The sequence below is a fragment of the Protomyctophum bolini genome (genome assembly GCF_963924005.1).
Source record: "Protomyctophum bolini genome assembly, chromosome: 10".
NCBI classification, from domain to species: domain Eukaryota; kingdom Metazoa; phylum Chordata; class Actinopteri; order Myctophiformes; family Myctophidae; genus Protomyctophum; species Protomyctophum bolini.
The window spans coordinates 19385696-19404753 of NC_137871.1; the positions used below are offsets into that span (position 1 = coordinate 19385696).

Here is a 19058-nt window from a genome sequence, read left to right on the forward strand (position 1 = left end):
GATTATATTGGAAGTGGATTAATCTAAAATTGAAACGATGAATGAGTTCTCTCTCCTGATTGGATGACATTGGTGTCCCACAAAATGCCTTTTCAGGCAGGCTCTTCACACTCCTTGGTATGAGCAGCTTGTGATGGATGGGAGAATGGCAACACTCCATACTCCACATGCTGTAGCGGAGCATGTGGCCCTCGAGTACACTTCAAGACAACGGGAACTATTAGCCATGGCGAGTTCCTTCATTCATTGCACTCCGTTTGCAGTGGTGCAAAGGCAACCGACTATATGTTTACTCACACATGACGCTGTCGCATGTGTTTCCCATTCTCATCTGCTGCCGAGATATATATATATATATATATATATATATATATATATATCCCATCCCATAGTTACAAGCTCACGCATCACTTCACGCGGCACTGTGAGCTATTTTCAAGTACCTGCTGTATACAGTGCTAAATAATGTAGCTGATGTGTAGACAGTGAAGGGTGTGGATGTGGGACACTTGAAACAGACGAGCGGCAGATCTTCTATTAATACTCTCTCTCACTCTCTCAGAGAGAGAGAGAGAGAGAGAGAGAGAGAGAGAGAGAGAGAGAGAGAGAGAGATGTTTTTAAGAAACCTCTCATCTCAGTATATATTTTATATTCTAACAACAGGATGGGACAACAAACAGGGGCTAGACCAAAGTTAAAGACGATTAGGGATGTGGTGACAAATATGAGTGACATGGAGAAACCTTGATATTGATTGTTGGCTAAATCAAATCCATCCATCATAGTTACATTGAAACTATAGGTTGCAGGTAATGGTATAGTCCAATTTCAGGGGTTCAACTGATTTTGACCCAGGGAGTCAAAGCCCTAAACCTCTGGCTCAAACCAAAAGGAAATAGCTAATTCACTTAGGATTATTGAAATGATCAAGAGTCACATACACATAGGCTATTGTTCCCTGTTACAACTCACATACTAACTAACTGTATAGATTCACATCAGCATTAAATTCCAGAGCCACAAACAGTCACTGAATGAATGTTTCAATGCCAGCCAGTCATTGTCTCCCAAAATTACAGTAATAGTACACCAGCTTGAATCACACTAAGTATACACACAAGCAGCAGCAGAAAAGAAATGGGGAAAAAAGTTCCTACCTTCATGATGATTCCTCCAGTTGTGTCTCTACTAGTCATCTCCATCCTCCATAATCTGGCTAGCTGGCCAGTACTTTCTTCCCAGTATCGACCAGCATCATTCTCCTGGCTGCCATGATCTCACTCAGCCTTGGATGTTTAGTACTGCATATGAATTGATACATCCGGTGTAGTGCAGTGGTGCAGGGATTTAGGGTCAGGCTCTAGGGTCCAGCATTCACAGCATGTCACAGGAGAACGGACTCAGGGCTGAGAAGAAGCTGGGCTTGGGGGTCTGGGGTCATCACCCTGGCTCGTGTACCTGTGGAGCAGGTTGAGAGAGACACCATAAGCTCTGTGTATAAGTAAGTAAGGAAGACGGAAAGAGAGTGAGCTGACCAAGAGCCACCTACTGTACACTGCACGCTGTCACAACTCACTAGCAACAGCAGACAATCATACTGTACACAGCCTGTATATACACTGCATCCTTCCGGTTACAACTTATACAACCTAGTTGCGAACGCAGTGAGCACTTACTATGAGACCTAGCAGATCATGTCTGTCTGTGTGTCTGTGTGTCTGTGTCCCCCCCCCTTTTGTGCCCATATATGGAGCTGAGTGATTTGTTTGCGATTGATGCAACACACTCCATATTTGGACGTATAGCTGCTGCCTGCGACCGGCAGACATTCAGGCCAACACATGGACCCGGTTTGAAAAAATCAACAAAGCCAAGGGCCATGATGAACGCAGGAACGTGGACAAGGCCCTGCTTCGAATGCACAACAAGCTGGAACATGCCAACGAACAAGTATAACTACGTTGCGTTCGCTTCCCGCGTTTGCGCGTGTAGCAAGTGGCTCAATGGGTGAGATTGACTGCGTGTAAAGTAAACCAGGTTCGGAAAAGGAGCTCAATGTGTGTATGAAAACCAAGGAAATAAGGGAGGCAGAAACTGGAGGTAAAGTGTAACTGAGATATTATTATTATTCAAAAACCCTCACTGGGTTTTTTCAGTTCTTTACTCATATGCCTGAGCATGTCTTTAAGCAAACCCTCAAAACTCCTGCCACTAGAGGTGGCTATTTCTGAGATTTGTTTGAGATTGTCCTTGGTGTGTATTCCTGCAAGTGAGTTGATATGATAAACAACTCCTTCATCATCATCAGTGTGCACTAGTGGCAACAGTGGCTCTAACGCTGCTATAGCAGACTCCTCTTTAAACTCAACGATCAGGTTTTTGTAATCAGTGTTGTTAGGATCATCAACTGGAATAACTTTTTCAATGGCCCCATATTTCGTTAAACATTCAACCAGTTTGTCGTCTGTCTCTGCTGTGTTGTTTTGACTTTTGACAAGTACAGACTTTGTCACATTAACCCCTGATTGTTCAATGAAATCCATCATGAAAATATTCAGGCAAAATATTCAGAAAACTTCAAAACTTCAATGGTTTTCACACGTATTGAGCTCCTGGCTGGCTCGCCACATGTAGCAAGTGGCTCAATGGGTGAGATTGACTGCGTGTAAAGTAAACCAGGTTCGGAAAAGGAGCTCAATGTGTGTATGAAAACCAAGGAAATAAGGGAGGCAGAAACTGGAGGTAAAGTGTAACTGAGATATTATTATTATTCAAAAACAACTTAAACAACTGTGAACATTATAGAAAATAATAAACCAAAAAGAATGGGGGCCCTTTAAATGTGGTGATTGTCCAGGTTCCTAGCTAGGGAAATTCAGTCTCTTTCTCCAGGGGGGGAGAATTGGATTTACCACATTTGTGGAGGGAGGGGGGCGTCGAAGTCCGGGTCGGCTCGCCAGGTTCCGTACCAGCCGGTACGAGAACCATCCAAGTGGGTTTCCTTTTGATGAAACAAAAAACCTGACCGCAGAGTATTCCAAGATTGTCACAGTGAATCTGCCATGCTGCTGCCAAACAATTCGGCCATCTTGTATAGGTGGAAGTGGGAGTGGGGAGTGTAGGACCTGATGTCACTTTTATACTGCCTTGATTGACAGTTGACATGGGTTGCCATTCGTGGGTTGCCATGTTGGCTGGGTTACACGCGTCTTACTTGTAGTATATACAGTATACAGTATAGCCTATTATATCCTGTCACAACACAGCCTAGTATAGGTATAGTGTACTTATATGTGTATTAAGGGGAAGGAACCCAAACAAAACATTGTCTGTATATTCATTCTATAAATGTATATGGACCCATTACACGCACACAGCACTTCAAGCACCTTTATGGAACAAGAGAGAGGGGCGATCCAAGCACTCAAAAAAGCTTAAAAAAAAACACAAAAAAGAGTAGAGGGCGCATATACAATCAGGGTACTTTCTTAAGGTTTAAAATGCCAACATGTTTCAACTCAAACAAGTCTTCATCATGCCCTGACGAAGACTCGTCGAAACATGTACATTTTGATGCCAATACTTTTGTACTTTTACTCAAGTCTAGTTTAAATACCAGACTTTTACTGGTATTGATACTTAAGTAAAACATGTCAGTATAGTTTTTCCACCACTAATGGATTGCATTTTTCTATGCACTACGTCACGTGCCTACTCAAAGCACGTTACAATGGTCTATTCATTCCTACATTGGGAGATGAAGCAGCGAACAGTTGACGTCAGCGTCCTCACTTCCCACATTCAAACACCAATGGTGGTAAACTCACACCGACCGACTCATTGGAGGCAATGTGGGGTTCAGTGTCTTGCCTAGGCAGGGACACTGCGACAAGAATGAGCCGGGATTTGAACCGCTGACCCACGGATCATTGGATGACCTGCTCTACCTCCTGAGCCACAGCCGCCCACTGGGATTGGATCCTTTGGAAAGCTTTTCCTTCTTCTTTTTCCCTTTCCTGAACAGTATCGGTTTTCGGCAGATAAGGTTTACAACCGGCACTCCAGCAGCATCGATTTGCATCTTGCCTGTTTGGCTTTTCTGGAGCATGAAAGGGAGGCGGGCGGGCAGCGCCCGGCGGCCTTTTTAAAAAGCACACACCTGAGTTCCTGGATGCCGGGAGGCAGCCGGGGATCAGGTGTGGCTAATCTGACGCTGCTCACTGGACATTGAGCCCCCGAGTGCTTTATATGAAACCACTCAGGAGGTGTGTGTGTGTGTGTGTGTGTGTGTGTGTGGGTGTGTGTGTGTGTGTGTGTGTGTGTGTGCGTGCGTGCGTGCGTGCATGCATACTACTTGTATCACTATACTTGTGAGGACCAAATGTTCCCCCATTTGAGAAATAGTAATTTGTCCTCACAAGAGAAAGTTAGACGCACGCACGCCCAGACAGCAAGCCTACGTATTTTACCTTATGTGATCTGTTAACGGGTCAGCGATAACATACACAGCCTCACTCCTTTCCTCTCCTCTCCTCTCCTCTCCTCTCCTCTCCTCTCCTCTCCTCTCCTCTCCTCTCCTCTCCTCTCCTCTCCTCTCCTCTCCATTCAGTATTCAGTGTGTTCTATGAAGCCACCCAGCCCTCTCCCCTCTTAACAACACAAAAGAGGGTTTTATATAGCAGGGTGTGCATTTGTCTTTGCCTCATGCCCCTGCATGGGTGCGTGGGTGCGTGCGTGCGTGCGTGTGTGCATGCATGCGTGCGTGCGTGCACCAGAGGCTTTTTAAGAGTGGTAATCGCTCCTCCTCTTGTATAAAGGCAGTGTGGCCACAGCATTAAGCACTTCTCATTACAGTGCTGTCTCCTCTGTCTGCACTGCTGCTGTTAATGCCCTGCATTCTCCAATAAGCTCGCTGGCTGGGCCTATAAAGGCCTATATGGTACAGAGTCCGTTTTGTTACCCGTCCTTTACAGTGGCTCTCAACCTCTTTAGGCTGCAAACTGCGGACCCTGATAATCACATGGAACTGTAGGAGTTGATGCATTACATATTAGTTTAGGTCCGTTGCACAGCTAAATATTGTGAAAGTACTTCACGTCAGACACACACACACACACACACACACACACACACACACACACACACACACACACACACACACACACACACACACACACACACACACACACACACACACACACACACACACACACACACACACACACACACACACACACACACACACACACACACACACACCCCCCGGTTGTTTAGTGGCAACCGGGGGGGGACAGCAAAGGTGATAAAGGAGTTGGCAGTTGTCGACGATAAGCGAGCGAATGGGATTGGCGGGTTAGGCAGATGTTGGCCTACATGCACATTAGGACAGCACATACGCACATCTAGATTACTCGACAGGACACACATTCTCATACATGCAGGGTTAAAGGTGCAGGGAAGAAAAACAACAACAGAGGTGAGGACACTTGAAGCACTACAGTATAGCTATTGTTGCTCTCAGAAAGAATAAAGTCTGGCTTCCAGTGGTGGACAAAGCCCTACCACCCGCACTACCCGAGTCACAGCATTCACCCCCAGTATCTGAGTCACAGCATTCACCCCCAGTACCTGAGTCACAGCATTCACCCCCAGTACCTGAGTCACAGCACTACACCCCCAGTACCTGAGTCACAGCATTCACCCCCAGTACCTGAGTCAAAGCACTACACCCTCATTACCTGAGTCACAGCATTCACCCCAGTACCTATGTATGAGTCAAAGCACTACACCCCCAGTACCTGAGTCAAAGCACTACACCCCCAGTACCTGAGTCACAGCATTCAGCCCCAGTACCTATGAGTCAAAGCGCTACACCCTAAATATTGCTAAATAATTTCTGAAATCTCTATGGGAAAAATAATACAGGTATTCTATCTGTGGCACCACCAAATAAAATGGTCTCCACTGCTGTGCCCTGTAAGCTGCTAAATGATGTCTCGACTGGACATAACATAATGCACAAAGGTCTATGATCTTTATCTATGTTACTATGATATTTCTGTAATGTTGCATGCACCTACAGTATAGTCCTATACCACACATAACCACAGCCTATGTATTGTACGGTATGTTTCTAAACCTCCTGCTATCTTAGCATCGTGTATGCACAACATAAAAAGGCACAGCTCTAAAGGAGGTCAGTGACTTTAAACACCTGGACGCATCGGTCAACTCCACAGAGAAGAGGACCTTACAGTGACCTTCCAAGTGCTTGCATGGATAGATCTCGACGGTGTGAGCAAATGTATTCGACCTCCCTGACACATCAAGATCCCTTTCTTTTCTCCTTCTGTCGTGTCCATATTCTCCTTTACGGCTGTGAGTGCTAGACATTGACGCAGGCCCACAATAAGTCCCTGGATGGGTGCCACACCAGAATACGTGTGGTACTGGACATCAAATAGGACAAACAGATTACCAGCAAAAATAACTACCACGTGTGTCTGAGAAGATAGATAGCAGGCAGGAGGGTGAGACTATAGCCGGTCACTCCCATCGACACCGAGAACCCCCTAGCAGAAAGCTTGTGCTGTGGCATCCAACAGGGGTCGTGGTATGACGTAGAGAGACGATACTATACCTGCTGCTATTTTAACTGCCTGATTCCATTGACATTTATTCTATCCATGATTCTAATGATGTTATGCTTGTATCTTAATCTAATCATATAAGGCATATCTGGAATAATGGGAACTGCTTTTCAAACTACCGACTAATATTGAGAGTATTTGCATATCTGACCTGTTTGGTGTAGGGGGAAAATGAGCAGACCAAGTAAAGGTTTCCCAAGTGTTGAGGGTTTACACATTAACAGGAGGCTACACAATGATAGTGCTGCCAAACAAGTCTATGAAGCCATCTATGAAAACTATGAAAAAGTTTAATCTGCAACACAATTTTATACAACATGTAGTAGCTTCATTTCTGCTCAGCCAAGGGGTCCTTGGGCTTAAAAAACACAATGAACTACTCACCTCATGTCGCAGAGGTTCCATGTTTAATGTAATTCCAAAGTGTGTACATTGTTTAAGTCACAGAGCATTATTTTCACATCGGAAATATATGAACTTTGTTTCAGCCACATGGGTCCTTGTTTACTTGGTTAGACGTGGCAGCTTGGTTACAACCAAAACGGACTTCCTCTTCCTCTTCAAAATAAGAGCCACTAATGATTAGTCAACACTTGATTGATTTCTAAGTCTACTTACAGGACGTAGATAGACATTTGTAGTATGTGTGTATATGTATGTTCATTTTGAAGAGTGCCTGGCTGTGATGCAGTGGAATGTTGTGTCTTGGTGGTGCACTTTGACCAGGCACACAAACTGGCACACCTTTATCCGCACCCCTGAATATTCGGCTCTGTTTCACATACGCTTCTCTGAACTGATTTGGGCCCTGCTCAGGAGTAGGCAAAAAGGAACCCACCAGTTACACTATAGTGCTGGGTAACGTACGGTTACTGTTGTTAGTCCCCAAAAAGTCCAAAAACATAATTTCCAAGTGCACGCACACATTTGCAAACAAATAAGCACACACAAACACACACAGAAGGGTGTGTGGGCACACACACACACACACACACACACACACACACACACACAGTTAGGCCGGTGGCATATACAAGAAAGCAGATTGATAACTGTGGACGTCCACAAATGAAAATGCAAATGGGTCTGTGTGTGAAATGATATTAGAGCGGCTGACAGGTATGACTGATGCCCAGGAAAGAGCAGCTTGATTGGGCTGTCGCAACGTTCCCACTGCCGGGGCCCCCCGCCTGCCCTGGCTCACATTAAAGAGGGACAGACCCTCTGCTGGGGGCCCGTCTGGGACCACCCGTGGCCCCTGTCTGTCATGTCAGAGAGAGAGAGAGAGAGAGAGAGAGAGAGAGAGAAACTTTGTGGAATGGAAAGCAATGGATGGGTGAATGGATGGATGGACAGACCAACGGACGGAGGAGGCATACTGTAATTAATGTACAAAACCAATGTACATAGGTCGCACAGAGGTTGAAAGAGACAGAGAGCGACAAAAACAGGGGTAGTGAGACAGACAGACAGAAAGACAGACAGGACGGGACAATGAGAGTGGGCGAAGGAACTAGTCGTGTTGTGGAAATGGAAGAGGGAGATGCCTACGCACACACACACAGAGCAGACTTCATTAGTTCCTATTCCCCTGCTATCCCTTTCTAGCAAGTCAACCGGGAACCGACAGCTTTCCCAAACGACTCTACACTCCCCTACACACACACACACACACACACACACACACACACACACACACACAGTACGCTGACACCCGCAGGCGGAAGGAGACAACAGGGGGAGGCTGGCGCGGATAGCCCGAGATGAAACAAGATGGAGATGAAGATGGAGAGAGAGAAAAGCAAGAAGGCAGAGACGAGTCTAATTTAGGTCAAAGCTGACACTTTATAGTCATGGCACTGTGAGGAGAGAGAGAGAGAGAGAGAGAGAGAGAGAGAGAGAGATAGAGAGAGAGGGGGAGAGAGAGAGAGAGCGGGAGAGAGAGAGAGAGAGAGAGAGAGAAAGTTTGCATTAGGGTCAGAGAGAGTTCTCTGTGTCTCTATCTCTACGAGTCACAGAGAGGCGGATAGTGAATCATCGCGCCAAAATTGGCTCCGGTTTGCCATCAAATCGCTGCCATGTCTCTTTGTGATGCTTGCTACACACCCAGTCTCCACCATCACTGCCCCCACCCCAACCATGGCTTCCCAAACACGTGGAGTTTGGTGTCATGTTATTGTATGCCGTACTACTTGAAGCCATGCATGTCTGCTGCAATCTTCATGCTGACGCTTCTTCATTTTGATTTTGTGTAGTTTAGTTTGTAATTCAGGTGTTTTTAGTGTAGTTCTGACAATGAGTTTCAATCTTCTTGAATGTAGCTGTAAGTTGTGTGAGATTTAGCACACAATAGATTCCAGATTGTTGTGTCGTCAGGGGACGCAGTGTGTATTGGGGACGCAGATTTTAGAACGTAATATCTCCGATTCTTCCTTTTAGACCAAAAACCAGCTTCATTTGTGGCGATATGATGCTAGCTATATGCTAAAAGTATGGGTGAATTAAATTACAATCGCAGGACATCTGGCAGTTTCCGGATATATCGGCTTTAAAAGGTGCTCGCTGTTGAAAGTGCATGTGCAGAGCTCACTCCACCAGATGGCGCTGTGGCGCCAAATGAGTTAAGCACCTTAAATGTTATCCCGACATACATAATGTGGGCATGCCATTAAAAGGTAAACAAAAATACCAATTTTGGACCGGACAAAATTATATATAAAGAAATCTTTCCGTGCACAGCCAATCAAATCATCACATTCTTGGTACACGCATGCACGCACACTCGGGCGCATGCACGCACGCACACACACACGTGCACACACACACACACACACACACACACACACACACACACACACACACACACACACACACACACAAAACAAGAGCTGACTTCAAAATCGAATTCTGCTAATGATGCCAATTACTCATCACCCCCACTCTCCTCTCCCCCCCTCTCTCTCTCTCTCTCTCTCATCACTGAGCCAATCAGAATTGTCAGATACATGCTGCACGTGTTGACCGCACCAATTAATGTCTTGAAATCCTCAGGCTGTTCCTATAGGAACAATACTCTAAGATAGGAACGAGACGCATATGACTGCAGAGCAAGCGGCAGTGACAAGGTAAACAAGAGAGAGAGAGAGAGAGAGAGAGAGAGAGAGATGCAGTGGATAAACGGGTGGGTGACATAGTTGGGTTAGAGACACTGCTTTTTTCTGTGCATGTGTGTGCGCACGCTCACATGTCCGCCTGTGCGTGTGTGCGTGCGTGCGTGCGTGCATGCGCTCGTGCATGTGTGTGAAGACTATCGAGTTTCACTTGACCCAATTAGAGAGAGGGGCTGTGGTGGGGAGGTGAGGTATAGGAAAGGGGCTTGAGTGATTATCTCATGCCCCTCCCCCCCCCCCCCCCCCCCTCGACCCCTGGGGGAGTGGTGGGAGGTCATAAGAATGATGGAGAGACGGAGGAGTCTCCCCAGGGTCAAGTGGAGAGGGCAGGACATCTGTCACTGGGAATGAATGGATGGATAAGTGGATGGATGGATGGATGGATGGATGGTGCGACTGTGGCAGGTCGCCCAATGATCCGTGGGTCGGCTGTTCGAATCCCAGCTCCTCCTGTCTACATGTCGAAGTGTCCTTGGGCAAGACACTGAACCCCAAATTGCTCCCAATGTGCTGGTTGGTACCTTGCATGGCTTCCGCCGCAATCGATGTATGAATGTGTGTGTGAATGGGTGAATGTAATGCACTATGTAAAGCGCCTTGGATAAAGGCGCCATATACAGTAAATGCACCCTTTACCATTTACCATGGATGGATGGATGGATGGATGGTGTTCATTTGTCATGCTATGTTGATGAATACACAGATCCCAACTGGAAAGTCCCCAGGACTTCTTTCAGCGTCAATGTCTTACCACACTGCTGTTCAATCAATCAATGATTCAATATATATTTATATATATGTGTGTCACTGGGAATGAATGAATGGACGGACGGGCAGACAGACGGACGGGCAGACAGACGGACGGACAGACGGACGGACAGACAGACGGACAGACAGAAAGGCAGACAGAGCTTTATGAGCTATAAGGCAGCTAAAGGGAGATCGGTGCGCAGGGGGTGGGGGGGCGACAGGCGGGGGGACGATGGGAGCGGGGGTGTTCTCTCTGAGCCAGGCTTCTCAGCTTTTATTTATTTTTTAATTGGCTGCACATGCTGTTCTAACCACCCGTTCCTTTACCTGCTGTCTCTCTCTCTCTCTCTCTCTCTCTCTCTCTCTCTCTCTCTCTCTCTCTGTCACATGGACGCACGAGGGCGTTAGTTTGACTTTGGTGCAATATATGTAACGAGTGTAACTGTATAAAACGTAGTTTTCATACAATTACAGCGTATGCATGTTGGAGGATGGAGTTTGAAAATACAGAAAAACAATCACTTCAGATGTCTTAAGCACTGCCTAAACTGACAACCTGGAATAATGCTCTTCATGGGGATCTGAGAGGATATTTGCTTGTGTTGCAGTTAACCACTTATCAGCATCCCTATATGTTGGGGGGAACATTTGGTGAAAATATTTTGTGTAGTAAAAAAAAACAGCCTTGGACCTCATGGGCTACTATGGAAACCATTGTCTCAGCTCCAGGCCGTTATAAAGGGGATATAGCCGTTATCTGCACTGATCTTATCCAGGGGCCTCTCTTCCCCCATACACCTGCTGGCCTCTCTCTCTCTCTCTCTCTCCCCTCCTTTAAAAAAGTGTGTTTGTTTTAACCTAAAACAAAATCACACACTCTGCTTTAAGTGGTTAAAACTAGAAGTATTGGCTTCTGGGAGAGGCTGATAGAGAGAGACACAGAAGCTAAACTCAGTATAAAGTAGGAGCGTTCAGCTTGTAATTCCTCCTGTGTTTATGCGTCACCACGGGTCTCGCAGGTTAAGCAAGAGATAATGAACAGTTGAGCAGGCCATTTTTGAGAAATAAACCCCTTCAGGGTAATAAAGACCCCTGCGCTTCATGTTGAGTCTATAATCACCCTGCCGGGGCTTATTTCTCAATAATGACCTGCTCAACGGTTCATTATGCTGCTTATTACACGGCTACTTAATAAAGAAATCAATAATTTGACACAAAATCTAACCACTTTAAATGATTTCATAAAACAAGGATTTCATTGCTTATACAGTTAAAGAACCTTATGATTATGCCAGGCACGACCAGTGCAACACGGCCAGCTCACCAAACTCCTTAGTGTGCCGTTTAGCTGCAAATGATCACATTGTGTGTTTGTTTAAATGGCTGCCATTTTCGAGAGGGTTTACTCAAGCTCACGTGTGACAATGTGAGCTTGTAGATCGGCTATTTTCAAAAGATTTGTATACATTTTGAAAAGTTGAAATGGGACTTCAAAATATGTAATACTTTTACTTTTGGTACGTTTAAGTAGACTATTGATGCCAATACTTTTGTTCTTTCACTCAAGTAATTTCTGAATACCAGACTTTGGTGACAGCTAAAGTAGATGCCCATTTACAGCAACGCCCTGCACACAGAAACACACATTTAAACCAGTACAACTTATACTGTTAAACTGGGAGCTGACCAGTACAACCACTGTCAAACTGCTGTATAACTACAGTCTTGTACTGTTGAAATGGGAGCTGAGTGACCAGTACAACCACAGTCATCCTTTGGCCTCTGCACAGTTCCACTGGAGAAGTTCTGGGGTCTATGCCTTATTGCTTGAAGGTGGTGACCACTCACTTCCCCATGCTGATGTTTCCTGCCTATCCGGGGAATTGAACCGGGAACCTCTCGGTAACAAGTGTGCTCCTCTAACACACTAGCTGTCTCGCAAACAGTGGGTCTGGACACATCTTTGGGTCGCAGACCAAAAAAAACAAGTTTAAATAAAATGAATCACAACTTTTCATCTATAAGAAACATTTCATTGTATTCCTAAAGTATTTCATGAATACAAAGAAAATAATGTAATAATTTCTATGAATAATATATTTTTTAACGGTCTAAGAATAGTGATAATAGCAGATATAGCTGATAACATGGCATGAAGCTGCGCATGGTGAGATTGTAGATCTGCCATTTTAAACTTTAATTGGTCTTTTGGGTCTTGAGTTAAAAAGTTTGGGAACCACTTATCTAACCTTTAGGCCACCGCAGCCCATGAAGGCAGGCTGACTGATTAATGACTAACACAATTAATCACATTTTAATCGGTGATAGCGATGTCGGGCTTCCTACAATTACAGTGAATGAACATGATCATCTGATTGTTGACATTTATTGATGAGTTCATTAGCACAATGCAAAAGTGAAAGCAGCTGTGCTCCGTTGATGCATTTTAAGTTCTGGTATATATTCTGATTTTACAGATATTACAGTACTGTAGGTGAACAAGGAGCACCAATTAAAACATGTACACAAGAAAGTGTACATTTGCAAGAGTTTACAGTAGCACAACATGTCATATTTAAGTGACATTCATGTGCAATCGGTCACATTTGCACAGTATCCCCAAACTCAACAATCGCGATGAATAATTGGAATTTTGTCCATAATCGCAGGCTTATCACACGTCCGTTGTTCATTACAAACTGTAAAACTCTGACTCACCAATTTAATTTATCTTCTAGCATGGGCTGCTCTGGCACACGCTAGACCGTCTGAGTCATTTGTATATCGTCTTCGTCGGGTGAAAACCTCCATATGTCCAAAACTGTTACTTTCCAGGATTCAAATATGTATAATATTTTAACAAAAGAAGATCGACAGGCTGGAAGCACGTCACGTCAACTACTTTAAATGCTTTGGTGTGACGGTATACTGTGAGCAAGTAGGACATTAATTAACAAGTTATTTATGGAGCGTCTGCCCGACAGCAACGATATGGCAATTCTTCAGTGGTGGAAAGTGACTAAGTACTCTACTTACTGTAAGTACTTTACTTGAGTATTTCCGATTTCCAATGCTTTTACCACTACATCTCAGAGGCAAATATTGTACTTTTACTCCACTTGAAAATAGCTGATCTACAAGCTCACAACACGTCGCGATGTGACACATTGTGAACTTCTAAATCGGATGTTCTCAAAAGATTTTTTTATACATTTTGAACTCGTGAGAGTTCTTTTACTCAAGTAAATGTTGAATTCCAGACTTTTACTTGTAATGTCTGCATTGCAGTATTGATACCTTTACTTAAGTAGTAAGTAATTTAGTACTTTTTCCACCACTGCAATTCTTGTTATGCTTCCAAATCCGCACTACCTTTGAAATTTTACAACGTAAAAAAAAAAGAAAAGATAAAGATGCCGGACGTTATCCTGTGTTCTCAGTACTGCCTCATGCTTTTGGGACCACAAGCCCATGCGGCAATAATAAGGTAATCGGACCCCCTCGGCATTGGAATGATCTGCAAAGTACCCTGAAATGAGATCAGCTGATCTCTTTTGAACGGGTTTGAATCTAGACTGAAAGAGCTGGAGGCTCTCTGCAGTCCATGAACTGTAAATTAGTTATTATAGTTTCATGTTATTGAAATGTAGTTTTGTCTGCTATGTTGTAATTCTGTAATTTTCATTTCATTTTACCTATAGTTTCACCGGTGTGCTTGATTTAATTTGCACTGCTGTCTGTTGTGTCCCAAGACATTAATAAATTATATTTTTATCTTCTTCTTTTTTCAATCTCAATGGGATTTCACTCCTGATGAAATAAAGGATATAATAATAAATAAAATACCTATAGTAGGATAGTGCCTTGAATTGCAGACAAGTTATTTATTTTATTAAGAGCTGGAGACACATAGCCGCTGTTACTGCACAAACGCGCTTTAGGAACGATTACAACCAGAATTATGATGCTTTTTGACACGTGTTTTAAAGCAAGAAGTGTGTCTGCTTAAAGCCGTATGGACACCAGAAGCACAGGCAATCTATTTGCAACGGTAGGGTGAACACCACCTGAATTCACAAGGTCACTGGAACATGTAAAGGTCACTGGGATAGCAGAGTGGCCGAGGGCAGCCGTAGCTGAGTGGCTAGAGAGGTCATCCCATAACCAGAAGGTTGCCGGTTCCCCCCCACCAAGCAGTCTGTGTGCCAAAGTGTCCCTGAGCAAGACACTTAACCCCCGACAGTCCCAAGGGGAGCTGTCAAGCCACATTTCCAAAGGAAAATGTACATGCAGTTACAGATAACCCGAAAAAACAATGGAAAGGCTTCAGGTAAACTCTACAAAATATCACAGGCTCGAGCACGTGTACGTACACACACGCACGCAACCACACACGCACAAACACGCACGCGCACATTTGTAGTGTTGAGGCTTTACCTTTAAAGAGTTAATTGTCACTAAGCAGTATCTGTAGTTGTTGACATCGCCGGCTCCCGAACATGTTTACGTTTTTTATTTTTAGGTCAGAAAGAAGAGGCTCGCACTGGCGATACGGCCGACTTAATCAGAGGGAAGTGAATAAGAGCAGGCGATGTTAAAGTGGGACGGAAACAAGGCAAGAGGAGCGAGCAAGAGAGAGAGAGAGAGAGAGAGAGAGAGAGAGAGAGTTTGTTGAAAGACAATATAGAGTTTCATACAGTAAGACCGATGTAATGTTCAAGTTCACCTGTTAAGATGTCAAGGACAAGCCGACGCTGTTTGATTTTATGCTTTTAAAGAGGTTTTCTAAAAGGTGATGTCCATAACGGAGCTTGCACACGCACACGCACACGCACACACACACACACACACACACACACACACACACACACACACAGCAGGGTTGAATCAGACCGCAATGGTATACAGGAGTCTTGCTGCATTGAGAAGACACATACAGTATGTATGTACTGTATGCATGTGTGTGCGAGTGTGTGTGTGTGTGTGTGTGTGTGTGTGTGTGTGTGTGTGTGTGTGTGTGTGTGTGTGTTTTGTATAATTTAAATAAGCAGTCCATGTTTATATTTAGTGGAGGTGGGTTTTTTTCTCTCTTCTTTTAAGAATGCCCTGAATCTGTTAACATTTAATTGTTACTTAAGCATGCTACTGTTTAGTTATTGCTGCACGGCTCGTTTGTTTTTCACACCATGGATCATTGCCGCATAAATAATGAAATAAAATAAAATACATGCCTTATTCATCTCAATGCTAAATGATGAATTGAATTGACATGCACATGTGCTTGCGTGTGTGTGTGTGTGTGTGTGTGTGTGTGTGTGTGTGTGTGTGTGTGTGTGTGTGTGTGTGTCGGAAGAGAAATGCAACCCTCTCTACCGTGGTACGTACATATTTTACACTCAACTCTAACCTTCCTGACACATGGTATTACCCCTCTCTCTCTCTCTCTCTCTCTCTCTCTCTCTCTCTCCCATGCACTAAATCTATCCTCTCCTCTCGCGCTCCGTTCCTCCGACCTTTGACCCCGTATCCGTGCAGTAAAGTTCACCCCTCTTCGTCATGTCCACTTCCCTTCCCATCAGTCCACCCACACACACACACACACACACACACACACACACACGAAAATGGAAACCGTTCACAAAGCTCCCCTTCCACATAAAACCAGGAGAAACTACTTCATACTCTTCCATATTGATTGAACCCCCCCCCATATCTCTCTCTCTCTCTCTCTCTCTCTCTCTCTCTCTCTCGGCAGGGTGTCTGCGTTAGTATCGATGGCCAGTGGGGGTTTTCATATAGCGCCAGAGTCAGTAGAGCCATCAGCATGCCCTTTCAGAGAGAGTGAGAGAATGAGATTAAGACATTATTTACGAGGAGGGTCCCATCCCATCCCTATTCTCTGAACGAGTTTAGACACCCCTCCCCCCTCCCCCCTCCCCGCAGTGTTTTCAGTTGGTTGAGCGAACGGCGAATACGGCAGTAACGGCACATCTTCAAGAAGATCAAGTGTTTTCTGCAAAGAGGAACGAACGGGGGCTGAGAATGAGAGCCCTCGTAATAGACCCCAAAACATTTTAACAGAGAGAGAGAGAGCAAGAGAGAGAGAGATTGAATTAGAGCGTCATTTTCAACCCTCCGTATAAAGGCTCTCACGGTCAATTACCCCGGCCGGAGGTGAGAATTGACCGGTGGGTCCTTGAAATGGGAGGATCGCGTTCACTCTTTATTTGATTTTTCTTTTTTGTCCTTTTTTGACGGTGGCCCCGCCATCCTCCAATCCGCGTTCCATCGTTTTATCGGGAATTGAATACCGCCGAAAAAGTCTGTGCAGTTTTTTTTGTGTGTGTGCTTGTTTCCAAAGAACATATTCTGTTTCACTCGATACGCATATCCCGGTGACACAAAAGTGCGTGCGTGCGTACGTTCGTGCGTGCGTGCGTGCGTGCGTGCGTGCATGCGTGTGTGGTGAGCGGGTCGGGGGCCGTTGCATCAGCCGACTTCACAGAGAAAGGGCTATAGCGCGGCAAAATAAAGTTGGTAAAAGAAGCAGAGAGAGAGAGAGAGGGAGGGGAAAAAAACAATTAAGTGGAGTAAGAATGAGGGGAAGGTTGCTAAAAAGGGAGTTTGGACGACGGTGAGTCCTTGACCGGCGGGTCAAGTTGGCGTTGGTCAGGACGAAAGTAAATGAACGAACAAGTCACATCTTACGAGAGGAGGCCGTTACGGAGAAAGTAGGCCACAGGGGGGGTGCGGAGGGGAGGAGGGGGGGTGCATGACAAGAGCACCCCGGGAACGAGAAGTCAATGAACGGAAAGAAAGGACAAAGAGAGAGAGAGAGAGAGAGAGAGAGAGAGAGAGAGAGAGAGAGAGTGGGCGGACTTGCTGCATGTTCTCTCCGTGTCTGGGCCAAGGTGAGACTGGTTTTGCACTCGTAGATAGAGAGAGAGAAAGAGAGGAGAGAGAGAGAGAGAGAAAGAGAGAGAGAGAAAGAGAGAGAGAGAAAGAGAGAGAATACTTAAATTATTGGAAGTTTTATCAAAAACGGGGAATCAGACAGAATAAGGTGGCCTGAATAGTGTCTCTCTCTCTCTCTCTCTCTCTCTCTCTCTAGCTCTGTCTAAATCTCTCGGTCGCTCGACAAACAAACAGCCTCTTTGTTGTATAAAATATGAGACGTTCATAAGGAAATGGCAGGAGGTCTCTCTCTCTTCTTTCTTTTTTAATCTTCCCCTTTGCGCTGTCACACTAGAGATTCTGAATTCATGACATGGGCCTGCATAATGGCTTGCAGGGGGGACATGCAAAGTGGGAGAGAGAGAGAGAGAGAGAGAGAGAGAGAGAGAGAGATGAAAAGTAAACTCATTTGCGAGGGACTTGCACTTGTAATTAAATTTCCAGCTAAAAGCCCTGTTCGTCGTTGCACTCTCATTTGCATGCCTCTTAAATATTCATGACTTTATTTTGCGTGACCGGGCACGATGTGTACACACGAGACGTCACACACAATTTCCCAAAAGGAGGAGAGAGAAGAGAGGAAGCGATGCAATATTTAACAGTTTCTTCTGATATAAGGACGATCTGACAGTGCTTTGTTTGAGGCTATAGATATACTGTACATAGGCTAACGTAGCCTATGTAGCATGATCTGTAATTACATTGTGTTATCCTTCATAGCAAAACAATGACTTAACTGTACTGCAGCATACATCAGTGGTTCCCAAACATTTGACATGCAAGGACCAATACTGAAATGATCAGATCTACAAGCGTGTCGCTTTGCACTACGTTGTGAACTTGTAGAGTGGCTATTTTCACTACTACTGTAACTAATTTATGTAATTTCTTAGATTTTTCTTTTATTTCTTCATGAAAGTATAAAAAAAAACATTGAATTTTGTTTTCAATTCATGAAAATATTTGCTTTTTTGGGAATGTTTTTTGATAATGTTTTGAAATAATAATAAAATAAAAAACTGGAAATAAAAATAAAAGGACCCATGTGTCCGTGACCCACAAATGGGTCCCTACCCATGCAGTGTTTGGGAACCCGTGGTATAAACTATAAAGTAGCACTACTGTTGCTCCATAAAGCATGGAATGGATTGTAGTCAAAATACATTCTTGTAGAATATCATGAACCGGTGCAGACCTCTCAGGTCAGCTGGGAAAAGGGTTTTCTGTGACTGCTTGCAAAACTACATCTGGGACACACTTAAACTTAATACAATGCAGGTCACTCTTATTTATTTTGTGATTTAAGCTTAACAACTGCTCATCCGTTTGTGGCTGCCTTTGATTGAGTTGTATTAATTAGTCTTTTGCACTGTATTTATGTTTCATTGTTACTCAGTTAATTTGTTTTTACTGTATTCAACAGTAAATTAAATTCATGTTTACATTGTATTTTGTAACTGTGATTGATTGATTGATTACTTTATTAACAGTTTGCGGACAAAAAGCACAGGATCGTCCCATGGCTCGTTTCCA

The 19058-nt window shown here is 44.4% G+C and overlaps 1 long non-coding RNA gene across 1 annotated transcript in view; it reads right to left on the reverse strand.

The window, feature by feature from the left end:
- Positions 1-1296: 1296 nt before the first annotated feature.
- LOC308322817 overlaps positions 1297-19058 on the reverse strand; it is a 217562-nt gene continuing 199800 nt past the window's right edge. The window contains exon 5 of the long non-coding RNA XR_013964755.1: positions 1297-1459. This is a non-coding gene — a long non-coding RNA (uncharacterized lncRNA). The remainder of the gene's footprint in view (positions 1460-19058) is intronic.